The sequence below is a fragment of the Macrobrachium nipponense genome, chromosome 15 (genome assembly GCF_015104395.2).
Source record: "Macrobrachium nipponense isolate FS-2020 chromosome 15, ASM1510439v2, whole genome shotgun sequence".
NCBI lineage: Eukaryota > Metazoa > Arthropoda > Malacostraca > Decapoda > Palaemonidae > Macrobrachium > Macrobrachium nipponense.
The window spans coordinates 70,204,724-70,225,756 of record NC_087208.1 but is presented as its reverse complement, the minus strand read 5'-3'; the positions used below and the strand labels follow the sequence as shown (position 1 = coordinate 70,225,756).

Below are 21,033 nucleotides of genomic sequence, written 5' to 3'. Positions count from 1 at the left end.
CCTTTACTGAGGCAAACTGATTTTACAAAGAACAACATAGTCAAAAGAAGGCTTAATATACAAACTGACACTACCAGATTAGCCATAAGGGCGATTTTCATTCACTCTACAGAAAGGAGGAGCCCCCAGAGGCTAGCCACACCTTGAAGGATACCCGCAGTAAACAAGTGATTCTTTCAGAAAACAGTACATTTTGAAAAACACTGGAGCATATACAATTTAATATCATGAATTTTTACACAAAGTTTCCCCCCAAAAATTATTATTAATGAAAAGACGAAAGAAAATATAAATATATATAGATCGAGCAAGAGAAAGAGGGAGAGAGAATATCGAACCAGAGTGAGAGAGAGAGAGAGAGAGAGAGAGAGAGAAAGAGAGAGAGAGAGAGAGAATTAATAACTGTATACATGTGGGACTAATTTATTAGTTGTTCATTTATTTTGAGATCCTTCATAAACATCTTACAAATATATGGGTCCAAATGATACATTCCCAGACTAAGATTTAGGTTGTTTTTATTAGTGATTTGTATAATTGCCGATTCCGGTAAATTTCTTGAAACATAATCATTAGATCTAGCAATTACCGAGGTATCACCCCAATTAATACAATGAGATTTTTCACTCAGATGGATAAACAGTCTGGGCTGTTCTAACTGAATACATATGCTGCTTAATCCTAACACATAAATTTTTACTTGACTGACCAACGTAAAATGATGGGCAATCCTTACAAGGAATTTTGTAAATGATGTTGTTATTTGTTACGGGACTATTCTTAATTAGCATATCTTTAATGGTATTGTTATAAGAGAACACTACATTAACATTAAATGATTTAAATATTGATTTTATGGTTTCAAATCCACGAAAATAAGGTAAGCTACGTACATTTTTAGGCATTTCTTTTTCATTAATAGCAACATTATAAAACTTTTTGTGAGCTTTTTGATAACATAAATCAATTAAATGAGGTGGGTAGCAGAGATCGTTCCCTATCTTTTTTATGTATTCTATTTCTTGGTCCAGATATTGTGGACTCATGATACGCAAAGCGCGTAGGAACATAGAAAAAAAAATAGAAATTTAAATATTAAGGTGGTGGCCAGAATAAAAATGTACATATGTTAAATTATTTGTGGGTTTTCTATAAATACTGAATTTGCATTGGAAAGATTCTCTATGTATTAATACATCTAGAAAAGGGATGACATTGTTATTTTCAATTTCAACAGTTAATTTTATGGATGGCACTAAATTATTCAATTTAGACAGTAATTCATTTACCTCGATACCACCAGGTAAGACTACTAAGATATCATCGACATATCGGTACCATTTTAAGGGGATAAGTGTGATATTCGGGAGGTGTTGTCTCTCAAAAAATTCCATATATAAGTTTGAAAGGAGAGGTGATAAAGGGTTACCCATGGCCATACCAAATATTTGTTGGCAATATTCTCCATTAAAAATAAATCTGCAATCACAAATACATAACTTAATTAAGGAAATTATGTGACTAACAGACATAGGCAATTCATGCAGTACAAGTTCATTACTTAAATATTCTAGCACAGAGTCAATAGGGACTTTTGTAAACAAAGAACATACATCAAAACTGACAAAAATATCGCTGGGGTTTAGTACAATGTTATTTAATTTTTCCACATGATCAAGAGAATTCCGGATGTGTGAATTAGATACAGTTCCTAGTAGCGGGGATAACAGTTTAGTAAGATATTTAGATAGTTTATAGGCAATTGATCCTACAGTACTAATAATTGGGTGCATAGGTTTGTTTTCCTTATGAGTTTTGACTAGGCCATATAAATAAGGTAATGAGGGACACTTTACAGTTAACTTACACAAAAGTTCTTTTTTATCTTTAAGAATTTGTTTTTGCGAGGTTTTTGTAAGTTATTTCATCCTCTAGTAAAGTATTCATGCGTGATATGTAGTCAGTTTGGTCAAGAACCACTAAACTATTGGATTTATCAGCCTTGGTAATGTGTAAGCTATTATCATTCTTCAATACAGTGATAATGCAGTGCGCACATTAGGCTTTGGGCTGTCTTTCTTCATTTGTAACAAACCCTCAGCTTTATCAATAGCGACATCTCTATATAAGTTTGAAAAATACTGTGACCTACCACAAAATCATTTGGACATTATCAAAGGCATGACATATAGTGCTACGCAGGCCTACCTTGAAAATAACTTCCCCGCTCGCTACAGAAAAAGTTTAAAAGAATTCCAGATCTATGAATACTATGTGCAATTCATTCTGCTTTTCCCAGTGTCTTTCCATCATCTGTCAAGAGTGCAAACACTGCATCTGTTGTTCCACTCCCAATCATGAAACCAAACTCTTCTTCACCCACAGCTGATCCTTTGATCTATTATTCTTTCGCAGATTTTCATGGTGTGAGACATTAGATTTATTCATCTGTAGTTTGCACAAGCCTGAATGTCACCCTTCTCTTTATAGATAGTCACAAAAAAGACTTTCTCTCCATTCTTTTGGTTTTCCTGGCTGTGTATTTTCTTTGCTAGGTCCCAGAGCATGTCTGTTCCTTTTTCTCCCAGGTTCTTCCACAATTCTGCAGGAATTCCATATGGTCCTATTGCTTTAAAATTATTTATCATCTTTAGCGCCCTCTTTACCTCCTATGTGTCATACCAAGGTTCTGGAATCCATCGTCAAAGAATTTTCCAAGATTTTCTTCAATTAAGAGGTGTTCATAATACTCTTTCCACCTCTTCTTTATCTTATTATATCCATGTTGCATAGAACCACTTCATTCTCATCCTTAATCTGTTTTATATGGGAATAGTCTTTGGTGTTCTTGTCCCTCGACTTTGCAATTCTGTGAATTTTTCTCTCCCCATCAAGTGTTTCCAGCTGTTTGTACATGGCATGTAATGCTCTTGCCTTTCCTTGTGCAACTGGCTTTCTTATGTTTCGTATGCCTTTGGCAGTACCTCTCCTTTGCCTCTTGCTGCCCATACTTTTCCCAGATCTTTTTTTTAATCTAAGGCGGTGGAGCTTAAAAAAAATATATATATATACATATATATATATATATATATATATATATATATATATATAGATATAGATATAAATATGATATAGATATAGATATAGATACAGCTATATATTATATATATATATATATCTATATCTATATATATATATATATATCTGTATCTATCTATCTAATCTCTATCTATATCATATCTATATCGGATATATATATATATAATATATATATATATATATATATATATATAGATATATAGATATATAAATATATATATATATCTAAGTTCATATAATTTTGTTGTTGGAGAATCGCTTGTCCTAATTCTCAGAGCACTCTTCATTATTACAAGCTCTCTATGGAGAGAGAGAGGTAGTTCACCACATTCAACCTATAAAGAAGAGGCCGTTGATGATTTAAAGGCTCCTGAACATATTCTAAGACCCTCATTATGAACTGGGTCCAACGTTTTCAGTGCTGCGTCTGACGCCGAGCCATATATTTCGCTACCGTAATCAATGATAGACAGGACTGTTGCTTTATATAGTAATGTAAGGGTTTGTCTATCGGCTCCCCAAGTAGTGTTTGATAATTTTCTAATTAGATTTAATGCTTTTTTTACATTTTGATTTCAAGTATGTTATGTGGGGTTTCCAGTTTAAGTGAGTATCAAACACTAAACCTAAAAATTTTGCAGTTTGTCTAATTGTTATACTATGATTTCTGATTTTTAAGTCTATTACTTCACCATTCATCCACCTTTTATCTTCAACTAAAATCATACAGATGAAGTCTATTCATTTATTTTTATTATACTTTTATTAATGATGCATTCTGCATTTTTAATACAAGAGGCTGAATAATATATGGCAAAATCATCAATGTATTGTTTGCTTTTAATTCCAGTAGGTAGATTTTTATTAATATCATTAATTGCTAGGGTAAACAGTGTGTCACTAAGGATACTTTCCTGTGGAACACCATTTTCAAGTGGAAAGGTTCTGGACAATACATAATCAATTCTCACTTGAAAACTACAATTTGTTAAGAAGTTTTGGATGAATCTTGGCAAATGTCCACGGATGTTGTTATTTTGTAAAGTTTTTAATATATGGTACCTCCGTGTAGTATTATAAGCCTTTTCTATGTCAAAAAAGACTGCTACAGTTATTTGTTTTCGCTCAGATCCTCTACTATATGGTCTTCGAGGTTAGAGAGAGAACCTAACGTAGATCTGTTGCACTGTGACCCAAATTGAGCGGGAGTCAAGATTTTATATTCTCGCATGTGCCATGTTAATCGAGCATTTACCATTTTTTCTAGTAATTTGCATAAGCAACTTGTTAGAGAAATTGGTCTATGGTTATTTGCATTACTTGGATCTTTTCCAGGTTTGGGGATAGGAATTATTATTGTTTTATGCCATTCAACAGGAAATAAATTTCTAAGCCATAAATGATTATAAAATTGCAACAAGTATGTCTTCGCCAGAGGTGCTAAGTGGCAGATCATCTCAAAACAAATATTGTTACCTCCAGGAGCAGATGTATTGCTGTTTGTGAGAGTATATTCTAACTCTTCCATATTAAATGTTCTATTATAATATATGTCTTCTATTGTTCCAAAATTTATTGTTATTAGTTCTATATTACGTTTCTTTGTGCGGAATTGGTCATCTAAATTTCTATCACTACTTACATTAGCTAGGTTTTCTCCTATTATATTACTTATTTCTTTTCGATCGAGTATTCATTTTCCGTCTTTTAATATGGCATGTCTGGGTGGTTTCACAATGGTACTATTTATTTTCCTGATTTTTTCCCATATTTTTTGTATGGGAGTATTATTAGAGTGATCTGATACATATTACCTCCATGAAATTATTCTTCCTTGAATTACTTCCTTTTTAAATTTTGCAGATATTTTGTTGTATAGAAGCTTTAATGCATCAATTTCTAGCAACAATATAGTAATTTTCTGTAAAGTACCTTCTAATATTGGCAATGTTTTATTTAGTTTACTGGACTTTCTATTCAAATTTTCCAATTGTCTCCCTATTGAGTGTTTTATATTTATTAACCCTCTTACGCCAAAGCCCTAAAAATCAAACCTCTCCTGTATGCCGGCGCCGGTTTGGAGTGAGCGCAGAAGCGGAAAAAATAATTTTTTCAAAAAATCACAGCGCGCTTAGTTTTGGAGATTAAGAGTTTATTTTTGGCTCATTTTTTTTAATTGCCTGAAGTTTAGTATGCAATCATCAGAAAGGAAAAATAATATCATTATCATATGTAAATAATGTGATATATGGTAGCGAAAAAAAAAAATTCATAGATAATTGTATTCAAATCACGCTGTGCAAAAAACGGTCAAAGCTAACGAGTTAATTTTTTTTCCGTTGTATTGTACACTAAATTGCAATCCTTTTGATATATAATACATAGTAAAACAATAAAAGCAACACCGGAAAAATATTATCACAAAATGATGTACGAATTCGTAACGCGCGGACGTAAAAAAATGTTATTTTTCAAAAATTCACCGTAATTCTAAATATTGTTCTAGAGACTTCCAATTTGTTTCAAAATTAAGACAAATGATTGAATATTACGATACTGTAAGAGTTTTAGATTAGAATTGCAGATTTCGACCATTTCGGACGAGTTAAATTTGACCGAATGTCGAAATTTTTATATATATATTTTTTTATATGCACATATTTCGGAGATGGAAAAAGCTACAACCTTCAATTATTTTGTATTGTATTCTTCATGAATTTGTGCACATTTTGATATATGAAACTCTATAAAAAGGCTAATATGAAAAGGAGCAAATATTAGGATAATGCGATGTACGTATTTCGGAGACTTGCGGCCGCGAATCGGCGCGCGGAGTGAAGGTAAATATATTTTTCAAAAATTCACCATAAATCACAATATAGTTTTAGAGACTTCAAATTTGTTTCAAAATGAAGAAAAATGACGGAATATTACTAGGCCGTAAGAGTTTTAGCTTACAATTGCGTTTTTCAACTATTTCGGTAGAGTCAAATTTGAACGAACGTGGTTTTTTTTCTATTTATCGTGATTTATATGCAAATATTTCGAAAAAATACAACCTTCAATCATTTTTAGTTGTATTCTACATGAAATTGCGCACATTTTCATATATAAAACTTTATGTAACAGCTAATTTTAAATGGTGCAAACATTTCGACAATCGCACAAAAAAATTCTGATTTTTTCGGAAGAGTTACCGCGCGAACGTAAGGAAAATGTTTTTTTTTTTTCATAAATTCACCGTAAATCGAAATATTGTGCTAGAGACTTCCAAGTCGTTGCAAAATGAAGTTAAATGATTGAATATTACTAGAATATAAGAGTTTTAGCTTACAATTGCGTTTTTCGACCATTTCGGTAGAGTCAAAGTTGACCGAAAGTTGAAATTTTTGCACTTAACGTTATTTATATGAAAATATTTCGAAACTGATAAAAGCTACAACCATGGGTTGTTTTTTGTTGTATTTTGCATGAAATTGCGCACATTCCATATATAAAACTTTATGTAACGGCAAATCTAAAAGGGTGCAAACATTAGGACAATCGCACAAAAAAATTTATCGGAAGAGTTATCGCACGAACGTGAGGAAAAAGTTTTTTCATAAATTAACAATAAATCGAAATATTGTGCTAGAGACGTCCAATTTGTTGCAAAATGAAGGCAAATGATTGAATATTATTATAATAAAAGACCATTTCTGTAGAGTCAAAGTTAACCGAAGGTTGAAATTTTTGCACTTATCGTTATTTATTTGAAAATATTTCAAAACTGATAACAGCTACAATCATGAGTATTTTTTTGTTGTATTTTACATGAAATTGCGCATATTTTCATATATAATACTTCATGTAAAGGATATTTTAAAATGGTGCAAAAATTATGTCAACGTGACGAAATAATTTTTGAGATGTGTCACTGATACTTTTTAGTGCGAAAAGAAAGAAATTCGCGCTTGCGCGCCTGCGTAGCGATTGTAAACAAAACAACGCCTTGATCCGTGAACTCCCAGCATCCCCCAAGGCGCGTGATACAAAAGTTTTAGGCTGGAAGGCCTATAAGTATTTTTCCGCGAATTTTTAAAAAAACTTTTTTGAGCCGACGTATGATACGTCCAATCGGCATACGGGAGACATTTTGACACAACGTTTAATACGTCCAATCGGCGTAAGAGGGTTAATCCCGTTAGCTTATCGGGCCACCGTGGAAATTTGTGTTTTGTTGGATGGGGTTTTGAGTTTGGTATTGCTTTATCAGCAGCATTTTTGATGAAATTAACAAGAAACTTATTAGTTTCATTATGGTCTTTTAGATATTCAAATGGTGGTATACTTCTAGTATGCATTTCATATCACTCCCAATCTGCTTTATAAATGTTATAGTGAGGAACATGTTTTGCTGGATTATTTTGTAAAAATGAAATTAATATTGGGAAATGATCACTGGTGTACAATTCATCAACTGTGTTCCAATCTAATCTGTTAACTATACTTGTTGAACATAGGGTTAAATCTACAGAGGAAAATGTTCCATATGTTTTTTTAATAATATGTACTAACTTCATCATCATTTATACAGCACATGTCATTTGAATTTATAAGTTCTTCTACTTTACTTCCTGCTCTATTTGAGTTTGAACAGTTATAATCCCATATTGGGTTGCGAGCATTAAAATCCCCTAATATTAATATAGGTTCTTTGGCATTTTTAATTAATTCTCCAAGTTTATCAATATCGTAATTTTTATTTGGTTGGTTGTATAAATTATAAATGATATAATGATAATTTTTAATTCGAATTTTAATAACCGATATTTGGAGGTCAGCAATGTTTACAGGTACTTGGTCGTAACATACTTTATGTACATATATGGCTGTACCTAAATTTCCTTCTTCTTCCTGTGATGTTGATATTAAGGTGTATTTACCTATTGTTGGTATTGTATTATTGATATGTTGTAAATGTAATATCATTGGTTCATATTACTTTAATAACCTTTGTACTTCTCCCAGGTGCATTCTGGTCTGTAGACCATTTACGTTCCATTGTATAATATAACTATTGAAAATATTATGTTATATCAGTCGTGTTTCTTTCTTTTTTTTTGTATCATTCTCAACTTGGATTTTTTCTAAAATTTTATTTACCACATTCAGTTGTTTATCTTTATAATATTTTAAGTGCTCTATACAAACACACACACATCCTTTTTCATGGGTGTTTAAATCGGTGGCCTCTTTCTTTCTATATTTCATTTTTATAATTTTTGTTAAGCAATCTTTTGTTATATTTTTGTTACTAATGCACAATGCAACTAAGCAATCATTGCAACCACATGTGTTGTCATGTATATCTACTGCTTTATTTGTTCTTGTTGTACAGATTATTGGTGATGGAGCAATCTCATCACCCATGACATAGTCACCATCGTCCATGGTATGGCTCTCCTCCACTTCTTCGGTGTTTTGGATCTCTGCATCTATAAGTTTTATTATTATTCTAGGAGAAAAGGGTATGTTCTCATTTTGTTTTTGTTCTTTCTTCATATCTTTGGTTTTTGGTTTGATGTTTCTCTAAATAAAGTTGGTTTCTTTGTTTTGGGTGGTGTTCTCTCTAAAGGTCTTTTGTTTTCTTTAATTTTTGGTACATCACAACTTCCTCCTTCCACCTCTGTGGTAGTATCTTCTTGTGCTTCTATATGTATTAATATTTCAAATGAATCTGATAGAATATTATCCAATTCATTTGTACCTGTTTCCCGATTCTTTACTATCTTAGTTTTTTCCTGCATATTACTGACTTCTTCTTGAGACCCACTTTGCCGCATCTTGTTACTTCTATCTGTATGATTTTTTTGTTTCATTACTGGTTCCAGTTATAGAAGAATATATACGTTTCTTAGCAGAATCTTGAATTCCTCTCACTTTCAATTCTAATTTAGCCTCTGCTATAGACATGCCTGTTCTTTCTTTTAACATTTTTAATTCCGTGTTGTATATGTAATGCGTGCATTCTTTGGATCTTGCATGATGATTCTCATCACAGTTTACACATTTAGGTTCACCGCACTTCCACTGTGTGGTGTGTTCTGTAGATCCACACTAAGCGCATACCGGTTCATTCCTGCAATTTCTCTTTGTGTGTCCATACTTACTGCAATTTTGAAACTGCAGTAGCTTTGGAATATATGGTCTTAACTCTCTATTTTGGCCTAAAAATTAATTTTTTGCAGTAGATCTGAACCCTCAAATTTTATTTTTGCTATTCTTACTACTTGTTTACTGCCTTTTTTACTTGTCATATCATACACCTCACAATCCTCAGCCTTGGGTATCTCTTTTTGAGAGTCTAAAAGTATTTTCTTATTAATTGGTTCGTCGTAATTGTCAGGAAGTACAATGGTACCCTGAATGCTGTTCATATTATCATATTTTTCCACTTTAACATTAATGGAATCTATAATTTTTAAAGACAAATAGTCTTCTGACTGGCTTTTTGTTGTGGCTTCTATAAGCCAAGTCTTCTCTTTTATTTTTCTGAACATTTCTGTTGTTGTATGTCTATTTAGTAAAAAAAAATTTCTAATTTCTAGGCTGAAATATTTTGTTCAGCTTCCATGGTTAGAAACCTTGACCAACTTCCACTCCCAAAGACGGAGTCAAAGTGAGTCAAGATTGGGTCGTGACGGTACTGATGTTTCCTAGGTTTAGTATATAGTATTAACGTTTTAATACCAACCTGGTCTTTGTGACTTGAGCTTCCTTTAGAATGGTCCAAATCCGTGCCAGAAGTCGTAGGGATATTTTTTAAATTTTCCATATAATATAAAGGGTAAATTTCGTCCAGGATGAGGTCCCTCTCACCAGGGAGGCCCAACTGGGGGAGGAGAAAATACTGTTACACAGTGGTAACTGCCCTGGGACGCTCACCTGGATATACGCCATGTTCTTTTCCAATAAATAAATTTATTTTATTTTATAAATTTATAATTACTGCGCACACAATATCAAAACAGAGAATAAAAGCAGTAACAAATTCTTAGCACATTTGTTGAAAGATATATAGGTAAATTTACTGAGAATGAAGATTCAGTAACTTTTAAGTTTTTTTTTTTTTTTTTTTTATTTCTTTGCAATTTACAATGTAAAATAACATTTACAACCGACATTCTTTCGTAAAAGACAAGAAAAAAAACAGCAACCTCCTGGTATATTTATGCGCAACTTTACAAAAAGACATCAAGTGAGACAGAAAATTCTCCCTTCAAGTCACAAGCACCACTGAAGTCCTGAGACCCCACACTCGTGATCTTAGTCAGTATAAAAGTTGCCCTGAGTAAATTTATGGGCTAAAAGCATATCTTTCCTGCCCGATTCTTTCCAAATCAATGGCGCGTAATATTGTTTAACTACAGGATCAATCCGTCCACCACCCCAAACCTGTTATTACCACTCCCGACGATCAATCTGTCCATTAAGGGTTAAGGCTTTGTTTGTCAGTGAGGTGAATTTGTAAAATAACTGCTATCATTAAATTGGCAAGTGGGATGGCATGCACAGGATGTCAGAGTAGGTCAAGGATATGGGGCGGGCGATGAAGCTGACAAGTTCACTTGTTACATTGTACATTCTCGCTTTTGCGCCAAGATAGTAAGCGTGTTCTAGCTACAAGTATCAAATTCCTGATTAATTTTGTGAGCAAGAAACTGGAGGCAATGCCTTACTGTTCCAGTATTGTATTTAAGGGTTTTGCAACGGTTCCATTTCTAGACGTTTGTGAACTCCGAGCATACCAAACCTTGAAGTAGGCTGTTGCCTGATTTCTTTGCTGAATCCTGTTGAGTGCCACAGAGTGCCTCACATGGGGCATGTTATTTGAGAATACTGTACTATAGGTGTGCCAGTTACCTGTCTCATGACAGTTATAAACACAGCTTTCCTGGACTTCGATTGGCACATGTTGTCATTTGTTTTATGCTAACTACAAGTGCCACCACTATTGGCATTCCCCTCACTACATTCTCCAGAACATCTTATCTATGAGTGCCACTTTTGTTTGCAATCCCTCTACGTCCTTCAGGGACTACTTTTCTGCACCCTTTGAGTACGACGTGCAGTTTTTGGAACATCTTTAAGCCCTTTGCCTAAGCTTGGTTAAACTTATGTCTTGTGAGACACACGCATGCACCTGAAGATGCCACTAATCTTTGTTAACTTGAGCCTTATGTCCCTCGGGACATAACTGTGCACTATTGAGTGCCATCATATTCAGGGAACACAGCCTACATTTTGTAAGACAAAAATCCCCCACACTCATACGAGTTGACACACTTCAGTACCAACCTTTTGCAACTGCAAGCCTCAGTGACACATTTGACAGTTTACTGTCATCATGCCATTACATGCATAAGATCTTTGGTATTTCCAGGACCTCAGAATGGAACGAAACATAATACAAAACTATCCCAGAGTCAACAGTGTTAGACAGGAAATCCCTACTTGATAACTTTGCCTTTGTATCCCACACATGTTCAAAACAAACAATTACTCAGAAAAGGGAAAAGGACAAAGGCAAGGTAAACGCAGGTTTTGATATGACGGTAGTGTGTGTTCTGGTAGCCTCTTGCAGGTCGGTCACACCCAGATTCGAGATAACTAATGATTTATGGGAAAAACACGTTATTTTAAACACTCCTCAGGTCGTGCTCGACCCGTCACACCTATTCAGGGCTAAGCCAATTAGGTGAAAAACTCAAAATTCGGTTTAGAACAGGGTTTATTAATTCCAACATGCCTCACTTATATGAAAAAATCCTCTTCACCACTTTTATCCCAAAATGCACCTAAATTCAAAATTTTTTGAAGCCCAGCTGGACTAACTTTGGTCCTCAACAAACTATCAAATCTTTTCTGATCATAAGGGTTGGAATATTGTCCTCTCTCCAAGGGAAAGGAAAAGACTCAGCTCCTGGCCTGTACGGGGATTGAACCAACATCAGCGTTATCTGTATAGTCTACTAATCAACTATGCAATCAGGTCTTTGTATTAACTGAAACTTTGGTCTCCAACAAATTCTCAACTCTTTTCTGCTACACAAGGAGTTGGAAAGGGATAAAACCTAGCCTCTGGCCTGTATGGGGATCGAACCCACGACATCTGCATTATTAGCACAGCGGCGCAGCGATCTAACCAAATGATCTAACAGGTTTTCATAATGCCTGAAATTTTAATCTTCAGCAAATTCTCAAATCTTTTCTGCATGCAAGGGTTGGAAAGGGGGAAAAATCTAACCTCTGCCCCATAATGGGATCAAACCCACAACATCCGCATTATTAGCACAGCGCTCTAACTAACTGAGCTAACAGGCACTACACAATACTTGAAACGTTATTCTTCAGCAAATTCTCAAATCTTTTCAGCTTGCAAGGGTTGGAATGGGAAAAAATCTAGCCTCTGGCCCATATGGGGATCAAACCAACAACATCAATATTGTTAGCACAGCGCTCAAACCAACTGAGCTAACAGGGTTGGAAAGGGAAAAACTTAACCTCTGGCCCGTATGGAGATCGAACCCTCGACATCCACGTTATTGGCACGGTGCTCTAACCAACTGAGCTAACAGGGCTTTGTAATACATGAAACTTTAGTCTCCAGCAAATTCTGGAATCTTTTCTCCTCACAAGGGTTGGAAAGGGAAAAACTTAACCTCTGGCCCGTATGGGGATCGAACCCACAACATCTGCATTATTAGCACGGCGCTCGAACCAACTGAGCTAACAGGCCTTCATATTACATGAACCTTTAGTCTCCAGTAAATTCTGGAATCTTCTCTCCTAACAAGGGTTGGAAAGGGAAAAACTTAACCTCTGGCCCGTATGGGGATTGAACATACGACATCCGCGTTATTAGCACGGCGCTCTAACCAACTGAGCTAACAGGCCTTCGTATTACCCGAAACTTTAGCCTCCAGCAAATTCTGGAATCTTTTCTCCTCACAAGGGATGGAAAGGGAAAAACTTAACCTCTGGCCCGTATGGGGATCGAACCCGCGACATCCGCGTTATTAGCTCTGCGTTCTAACCAACTGAGCTAACAGGCCATCATATTACCTGAAACTTTAGTCTCTAGCAAATTCTGGAATCTTTTCTCCTCACATGGGTTGGAAAGGGAAAACTTAACCTCTGGCCCGTATGGGGATCGAACCCACGACATCCGCGTTATTAGCCCTGCGCTCTAACCAACTGAGCTAACAGGCCTTCATATTACCTGAAACTTTAGTCTCCAGCAAATTCTGGAATCTTTTCTCCTTACAAGGGTTGGAAAGGGAAAAACTTAACCTCTGGCCTGTATGGGGATCGAACCCACGACATCCGCGTTATTAGCACGGCGCTCTAACCAACTGAGCTAACAGGCCTTCCTATTACCTGAAACTTTAGTCTCCAGCAAATTCTGGAATCTTTTCTCCTCACAAGGGTTGGAAAGGGAAAAACTTAACCTCTGGCCCGTATGGGGATCGAACCCACGACATCCGCGTTATTAGCACGGCGCTCTAACCAACTGAGCTAACAGGGCTTTGCAATACATGAAACTTTAGTCTCCAGCAAATTCTGGAATCTTTTCTCGTCACAAGGGTTGGAAAGGGAAAAACTTAACCTCTGGCCCGTATGGGGATCGAACCCACGACATCCGCGTTATTAGCACGGCGCTCTAACCAACTGAGCTAACAGGCCTTCATATTTCCTGAAACTTTAGTCTTCAGCAAATTCTGGAATCTTTTCTCCTCACAAGGGTTGGAAAGGGAAAAACTTAACCTCTGGCCCGTATGGGGATCGAACTCACGACATCCGCGTTATTAGCACGGCGCACAGTGGTCCAGAATTGCCAAATCGTGGACAAAACTCTAAGGTGAAAAGATCCCAACTTGAAACCAAGTGTCTTGAACATCTATTCAAATTAATAAAATGCAGAATTAAACAAATAAAAAGTTTATTCTAACGTTACATAAAGATTTTGTATATACTATTGGACCTTCTTAAATCACGAAAATGATAACACTAGTCATAAGAACGGGATTTTTAGAGTATTAGTAAAAAAATATTAAAACTATATATACAATAACAATTCATGAAAAAAATAAAAGAAATACAAGAGCACGATATTTCATGAAAAAAATAAAGAAATACAAGAGCACGATATTATTTTGACTATGAGAGGAATTAACAAGTATAATTAAAAGAAATAAAAACTAGTGCTTTAGTGTCCCATACTACTTTCACAATCACAGTCAAAATCACAATCACTATCATCAGTCATGTTACCAACCATTACTGTCAGTGTCACTGGCAATATCATTATCACTGTCACTTTCCCGACCACCATTTCCAGACTGTTCGGTAGTGGGATCACTCATGAAAATAGGTGATGCTTCAAGAAGGGAAAGGACTTCGGGTGATAAACAAGTCCTTTTTTTATGTTGTAATCCTCGTGGTCGCAGCTGGTCGCAAGAAATTTTTGCTGATTATGAAAGTTTATGTACTAAACATTGCCCAGATGGCAAATACATTGGTGGATACAGTGGGAATACCTTTCAAAATCTGCAACAACTTTACCTATTAATTTCTATGTGCGTTGTTAGTTTCAGAATATATTGTCGCCATGTATGTATTGTAGCTATGTCATTAAAGGTATTCCTACTAACTTGAGGTAAAATTTCCTCACATATTAAAGAATATGAAGCTCACAAATATATACCTCAATATTTTTCCATCAGTTTATGACCCACTTAAACTTGAAAATTCGTCCTCTCTTGTTGCATTAACATCACTTGAATATGAAATACCGAAAAACATAATTAATCCTTCTATCAGTGGAAATTGATTTTTGGCCACGAATTCGTGATCCTGGACCACTGTGCGGCGCTCTAACCAAATGAGCTAACAGGCCTTCATATTTCCTGAAACTTTCGTCTGCAGCAAATTCTGGAATCTTTTCTCCTCACAAGGGTTGGAAAGGGAAAAACTTAACCTCTGGGTCGTATGGGGATCGAACTCACGACATCCGCGTTATTAGCACGGCGCTCTAACCAACTGAGCTAACAGGCCTTCCTATTACCTGAAACTTTAGCCTCCAGCAAATTCTGGAATCTTTTCTCCTCACAAGGGTTGGAAAGGGAAAAACTTAACCTCTGGCCCGTATGGGGATCGAACCCACGACATCCGCGTTATTAGCACGGCGCTCTAACCAACTGAGCTAACAGGCCTTCATATTACCTGAAACTTTAGTCTCCAGCAAATTCTGGAATCTTTTCTCCTCACAAGGGTTGGAAAGGGAAAAATTTAACCTCTAGCCCATATGGGGATCGAACCCACGACATCCGCGTTATTAGCACGGCGCTCTAACCATCTGAGCTAACAGGCATTCGTATTACCTGAAACTTTAGTCTTCAGCAAATTCTGGAATCTTTTCTCTTCACAAGGGTTGGAAAAGGAAAAACTTAACCTCTGGCCCGTATGGGGATCGAACTCACGACATCCACGTTATTAGCACGGCGCTCTAACCAACTGAGCTAACAGGCCTTCATATTTCCTGAAACTTTCGTCTGCAGCAAATTCTGGAATCTTATTTCCTCACAAGGGTTGGAAAGGGAAAAACTTAACCTCTGGCCCGTATGGGGATCGAACATACGACATCCGCGTTATTAGCACGGTGCTCTAACCAACTGAGCTAACAGGCCATCGTATTACCCGAAACTTTAGCTTCCAGCAAATTCTGGAATCTTTTCTCCTCACAAGGGTTGGAAAGTGAAAAACTTAACCTCTGGCTCGTATAGGAATCGAACCCGCGACATCCGCGTTACTAGCCCTGCGTTCTAACCAACTGAGCTAACAGGTCATCGTATTACCTGAAACTTTAATCTCTAGCAAATTCTGGAATCTTTTCTCCTCACATGGGTTGGAAAGGGAAAAACTTAACCTCTGGCCCGTATGGGGATCGAACCAACGACATCCGCGTAATTAGCCCTGCGCTCTAACCAACTGAGCTAACAGGCCTTCATATTACCTGAAACTTTAGTCTCCAGCAAATTCTGGAATCTTTTCTCCTCACAAGGGTTGGAAAGGAAAAAACTTAACCTCTGGCCCGTATGGGGATCGAACCCACGACATCCGCGTTATTAGCACGGCGCTCTAACCAACTGAGCTAACAGGCCTTCCTATTACCTGAAACTTTAGTCTCCAGCAAATTCTGGAATCTTTTCTCGTCACAAGGGTTGGAAAGGGAAAAACTTAACCTCTGGCCCGTATGGGGATCGAACCCACGACATCCGCGTTATTAGCACGGCGCTCTAACCAACTGAGCTAACAGGCCTTCATATTTAAAAAAACTTTAGTCTTCAGCAAATTCTAGAATCTTTTCTCCTCACAAGGGTTGGAAAGGGAAAAACTTAACCTCTGGCCAGTATGGGGATCGAACCCACGACATCCGCGTTATTAGCACGGGGCTCTAACAACTGAGCTAACAGGCCCTTCATATTTCAAGAAACTTTAGTCTTCAACAAATTCTGGAATCTTTTCTCTCACAGGGTTGGGAAAGGGAAAAACTTAACCTCTGGCCCGTATGGGGATAGAACCCACGACATCCGCATTATTAGCACGGAGCTCTAACCAACTGAGATAACAGGCCCTTTCCTATTACCTGAAGAAACTTTAGTCTCCAGCCAAATTTCAAATTCAAGAATCTTTTCTCCTCACAAGGGTTGGAAAGGGAAAAACTTAACCTCTGGCCCGTATGGGGATCGAACCCACGACATCCGCGTTATTAGCACGGCGCTCTAACCAACTGAGCTAACAGGCCTTCCTATTACCTGAAACTTTAGTCTCCAGCAAATTCTGGAATCTTTTCTCCTCACAAGGGTTGGAAAGGGAAAAACTTAACCTCTGGCCCGTATGGGGATCGAACCCACGACATCCGCGTTATTAGCACGGCGCTCTAACCAACTGAGCTAACAGGCCTTCATATTTCAAAAAACTTTAGTCTTCAGCAAATTCTAGAATCTTTTCTCCTCACAAGGGTTGGAAAGGGAAAAACTTAACCTCTGGCACGTATGGGGATCAAACCCACGACATCCACGTTATTAGCACGGCGCTCTAACCACTGAGCTAACAGGCCTTCCCTATTACCTGAAACTTTAGTCTCCAGCAAATTCTGGAATCTTTTTCTCCTCACAAGGGTTGGAAAGGGAAAAACTTAACCTCTGGCCCGTATGGGGATCGAACCAACGACATCCGCGTTTATTAGCACGGCGCTCTAATCAACTGAGCTAACAGCCTTCATATTTCAAAAAACTTTAGTCTTCAGCAAATTCTGGAATCTTTTCTCCTCACAAGGGTTGGAAAGGGAAAAACTTAACCTCTGGCCCGTATGGGGATCGAACCCACGACATCCGCGTTATTAGCACGGCGCTCTAACCAACTGAGCTAACAGGCCTTCATATTTCCTGAAACTTTAGTCTTCAGCAAATTCTGGAATCTTTTCTCCGCACAAGGGTTGGAAAGGGAAAAACTTAACCTCTGGCCCGTATGGGGGTCGAACTCACGACATCCGCGTTATTAGCACGGCGCCCTAACCAACTGAGCTAACAGGCCTTCCTATTTCCTGAAATTTTAGCCTCCAGCAAATTCTGGAATCTTCTCTCCTCACAAGGGTTGGAAAGGGAAAACTTAACCTCCGGCCCGTATGGGGATCGAACCCACGACATCCGCGTTATTAGCACGGCACTCTAACCAACTGAGCTAAAAGGCCTTCATATTACCTGAAACTTTAGTCTCCAGCGAATTCTGGAATCTTTTCTCCTCACAAGGGTTGGAAAGGGAAAAATTTAACCTCTATCCCATATGGGGATCGAACCCACGACATCCGTGTTATTAGCACGGCGCTCTTACCATCTGAGCTAACAGGCCTTCGTATTACCTGAAACTTTAGTCTTTATCAAATTCTGGAATCTTTTCTCCTCACAAGGGTTGGAAAGGGAAAAACTTAACCTCTGGCCCGTATGGGGATCGAACCCACGACATCCGCGTTATTAGCACGGCGCTCTAACCAACTGAGCTAACAGGCCTTCATATTTCCTGAAACTTTAGTCTTCAGCAAATTCTGGAATCTTTTCTCCGCACAAGGGTTGGAAAGGGAAAAACTTAACCTCTGGCCCGTATGGGGGTCGAACTCACGACATCCACGTTATTAGCACGGCGCTCTAACCAACTGAGCTAACAGGCCTTCATATTTCCTGAAACTTTCGTCTGCAGCAAATTCTGGAATCTTTTCTCCTCACAATGGTTGGAAAGGGAAAAACTTAACCTCTGGGTCGTATGGGGATCGAACCCACGACATCCGCGTTATTAGCCCTGCGCTCTTACCAACTGAGCTAACAGGCCATCGTATTACTTGAAACTTTAGCCTCCAACAAATTCTGGAATCTTTTCTCCTCACAAGGGTTGGAAAGGGAAAAACTTAACCTCTGGCCCGTATGGGGATTGAACCCACGACATCCGCGTTATTAGCACGACACACTAACCAACTGAGCTAACAAGCCTTCCTATTACCTCAAACTTTAGCTTCCAGCAAATTCTGGAATCTTTTCTCCTAACAAGGGTTGAAATGGGAAAAACTTGACCTCTGGCCCGTATGGGGATGGAACCCACGACATCTTCGTTATTAGCCCTGCGCTCTAACCATCCGAGCAAACAGGCCATCGTATTACCTGAAACTTTAGTCTCCAGCAAATTCTGGAATCTTTTCTCCTCACAAGGGTTGGAAAGGGAAAACTTAACCTCTGGCACGTATAGGGATCTAACCCACGACATCTGCGATATTAGCACGGCGCTCTAACCAACTGAGCTAACAGGCCTTTGTATTACCTGAAACTTTAGTCTCCAGCAAATTCTGGAATCTTTTCTCCTCACAAGGGTTGGAAAGGGAAAAACTTAACCTCTGGCCCGTATAGGGATCTAACCCACGACATCCGCGATATTAGCACGGCGCTCTAACAAACTGAGCTAACAGGCCTTCGTATTACCTGAAACTTTAGTCTCCAACAAATTCTGGAATCTTTTTTCCTCACAAGGGTTGGAAAGGGAAAAACTTAACCTCTGGCCCGTATGGGGATCGAACCCACGACATCCGCGTTATTAGCACGGCGCTCTAACCAACTGAGCTAACAGGCCTTCATATTTCAAGAAACTTTAGTCTTCAGCAAATTCTGGAATCTTTTCTCCTCACAAGGGTTGGCAAGGGAAAAACTTAACCTCTGGCCCGTATGGGGATCGAACTCACGACATCCACGTCATTAGCACAGCGCTCTAACCAACTGAGCTAACAGGCCTTCATATTTCCTGAAACTTTAGTCTTCAGCAAATTCTGGAATCCTTTCTCGTCACAAGGGTTGGAAAGGGAAAAACTTAACCTCTGGCCCGTATGGGGATCGAACCCACGACATCCGCGTTATTAGCACGGCGCTCTAACCAACTGAGCTAACAGGCCTTCATATTTCAAGAGACTTTAGTCTTCAGCAAATTCTGGAATCTTTTCTCCTCACAAGGGTTGGAAAGGGAAAAACTTAACCTCTGGCCCGTATGGGGATCGAAGTCACGACATCCGCGTTATCAGCACGGCGCTCTAACCAACTGAGCTAACAGGCCTTCATATTTCCTGAAACTTTAGTCTGCAGCAAATTCTGGAATCTTTTCTCCTCACAAGGGTTGGAAAGGGAAAATACTTAACCTCTGGCCCGTATGGGGATCGAACCCACGACATCCGCGTTATTAGCACGGCGCTCTAACCAACTGAGCTAACAGGCCTTCGTATTACCTGAAACTTTATCCTCCAGCAAATTCTGGAATCTTTTCTCCTCACAAGGGATGGAAAGGGAAAAACTTAACCTCTGGCCCGTATGGGGATCGAACCCACGACATCCGCGTTATTAGCACGGCGCTCTAACCAACTGAGCTAACAGGCCTTCATATTACCTGAAACTTTAGTCTCCAGCAAATTCTGGAATCTTTTCTCTTCACAAGGGTTGGAAAGTGAAAAATTTAACCTCTAGCCCATATGGGGATCGAACCCACGACATCCGCATTATTAACACAGAGCTCTAACCATCTGAGCTAACAGGCCTTCGTATTACCTGAAACTTTAGTCTTCAGCAAATTCTGGAATCTTTTCTCCTCACAAGGGTTTGAAAGGGAAAAACTTAACCTCTGGCCCGTAAGGGGATCGAACTCACGACATCCACGTTATTAGCACGGCGCTCTAACCAACTGAGCTAACAGGCCTTCGTATTACCCGAAACTTTAGCCTCCAGCAAATTCTGGAATCTTTCCTCCTCACAAGGGTTGGAAAGGGAAAAACTTAACCTCTGGCCCGTATGGGGATCGAACATACGACATCCGCGTTATTAGTGCGGCGCTCTAACCAACTGAGCTAACAGGCCTTCGTATTACCCGAAACTTTAGCCTCCAACAAATTCTGGAATCTTTTCTCCTCACAAGGGTTGGAAAGGGAAAAACTTAACCTCTGGCCCGTATGGGGATCGAACCCACGACATCCGCGTTATTAGCCCTGCGTTCTAACCAACTGAGCTAACAGGCCTTCATATTTCAAGAAACTTTAGTCTTCAGCAAATTCTGGAATCTTTTCTCTTCACAAGGGTTGGAAAGTGAAAAATTTAACCTCTAGCCCATATGGGGATCGAACCCACGACATCCGCATTATTAGCGCAGAGCTCTAACCATCTGAGCTAACAGGCCTTCATAATTCCTGAAACTTTCGTCTGCAGCAAATTCTGGAATCTTCTCTCCTCACAAGGGTTGGAAAGGAAAAAACTTATCCTCTGGCCCGTATTGGGATCGAACATACGACATCCGCGTTATTAGTGCGGCACT

General features: G+C 38.2%; 15 non-coding genes across 15 annotated transcripts; all 15 read right to left on the bottom strand.

Annotated features, from left to right (window-relative positions):
• Positions 1–13,437: 13,437 nt before the first annotated feature.
• On the bottom strand, positions 13,438–13,511 carry Trnai-aau (transfer RNA isoleucine (anticodon AAU)). Its single transcript has one exon. It is a non-coding gene; the product is annotated as a tRNA-Ile (tRNA).
• An 84-nt stretch (positions 13,512–13,595) lies between these two features.
• Trnai-aau (transfer RNA isoleucine (anticodon AAU)) lies at positions 13,596–13,669 on the bottom strand. Its single transcript has one exon. It is a non-coding gene; the product is annotated as a tRNA-Ile (tRNA).
• An 84-nt stretch (positions 13,670–13,753) lies between these two features.
• Positions 13,754–13,827, bottom strand: Trnai-aau (transfer RNA isoleucine (anticodon AAU)). The gene has a single exon. It is a non-coding gene; the product is annotated as a tRNA-Ile (tRNA).
• A 1,455-nt stretch (positions 13,828–15,282) lies between these two features.
• Trnai-aau (transfer RNA isoleucine (anticodon AAU)) lies at positions 15,283–15,356 on the bottom strand. Its single transcript has one exon. It is a non-coding gene; the product is annotated as a tRNA-Ile (tRNA).
• Positions 15,357–16,230: 874 nt separating this feature from the next.
• Trnai-aau (transfer RNA isoleucine (anticodon AAU)) lies at positions 16,231–16,304 on the bottom strand. Its single transcript has one exon. It is a non-coding gene; the product is annotated as a tRNA-Ile (tRNA).
• Positions 16,305–16,388: 84 nt separating this feature from the next.
• Trnai-aau (transfer RNA isoleucine (anticodon AAU)) lies at positions 16,389–16,462 on the bottom strand. Its single transcript has one exon. It is a non-coding gene; the product is annotated as a tRNA-Ile (tRNA).
• Positions 16,463–16,874: 412 nt separating this feature from the next.
• Trnai-aau (transfer RNA isoleucine (anticodon AAU)) lies at positions 16,875–16,948 on the bottom strand. Its single transcript has one exon. It is a non-coding gene; the product is annotated as a tRNA-Ile (tRNA).
• An 84-nt stretch (positions 16,949–17,032) lies between these two features.
• Positions 17,033–17,106, bottom strand: Trnai-aau (transfer RNA isoleucine (anticodon AAU)). The gene has a single exon. It is a non-coding gene; the product is annotated as a tRNA-Ile (tRNA).
• A 401-nt stretch (positions 17,107–17,507) lies between these two features.
• On the bottom strand, positions 17,508–17,581 carry Trnai-aau (transfer RNA isoleucine (anticodon AAU)). Its single transcript has one exon. It is a non-coding gene; the product is annotated as a tRNA-Ile (tRNA).
• Positions 17,582–18,138: 557 nt separating this feature from the next.
• Trnai-aau (transfer RNA isoleucine (anticodon AAU)) lies at positions 18,139–18,212 on the bottom strand. Its single transcript has one exon. It is a non-coding gene; the product is annotated as a tRNA-Ile (tRNA).
• A 1,031-nt stretch (positions 18,213–19,243) lies between these two features.
• Trnai-aau (transfer RNA isoleucine (anticodon AAU)) lies at positions 19,244–19,317 on the bottom strand. The gene has a single exon. It is a non-coding gene; the product is annotated as a tRNA-Ile (tRNA).
• Positions 19,318–19,559: 242 nt separating this feature from the next.
• Trnai-aau (transfer RNA isoleucine (anticodon AAU)) lies at positions 19,560–19,633 on the bottom strand. Its single transcript has one exon. It is a non-coding gene; the product is annotated as a tRNA-Ile (tRNA).
• Positions 19,634–19,717: 84 nt separating this feature from the next.
• On the bottom strand, positions 19,718–19,791 carry Trnai-gau (transfer RNA isoleucine (anticodon GAU)). Its single transcript has one exon. It is a non-coding gene; the product is annotated as a tRNA-Ile (tRNA).
• Positions 19,792–19,876: 85 nt separating this feature from the next.
• Positions 19,877–19,950, bottom strand: Trnai-aau (transfer RNA isoleucine (anticodon AAU)). The gene has a single exon. It is a non-coding gene; the product is annotated as a tRNA-Ile (tRNA).
• An 84-nt stretch (positions 19,951–20,034) lies between these two features.
• On the bottom strand, positions 20,035–20,108 carry Trnai-aau (transfer RNA isoleucine (anticodon AAU)). Its single transcript has one exon. It is a non-coding gene; the product is annotated as a tRNA-Ile (tRNA).
• Between the last annotated feature and the right edge of the window lie 925 nt (positions 20,109–21,033).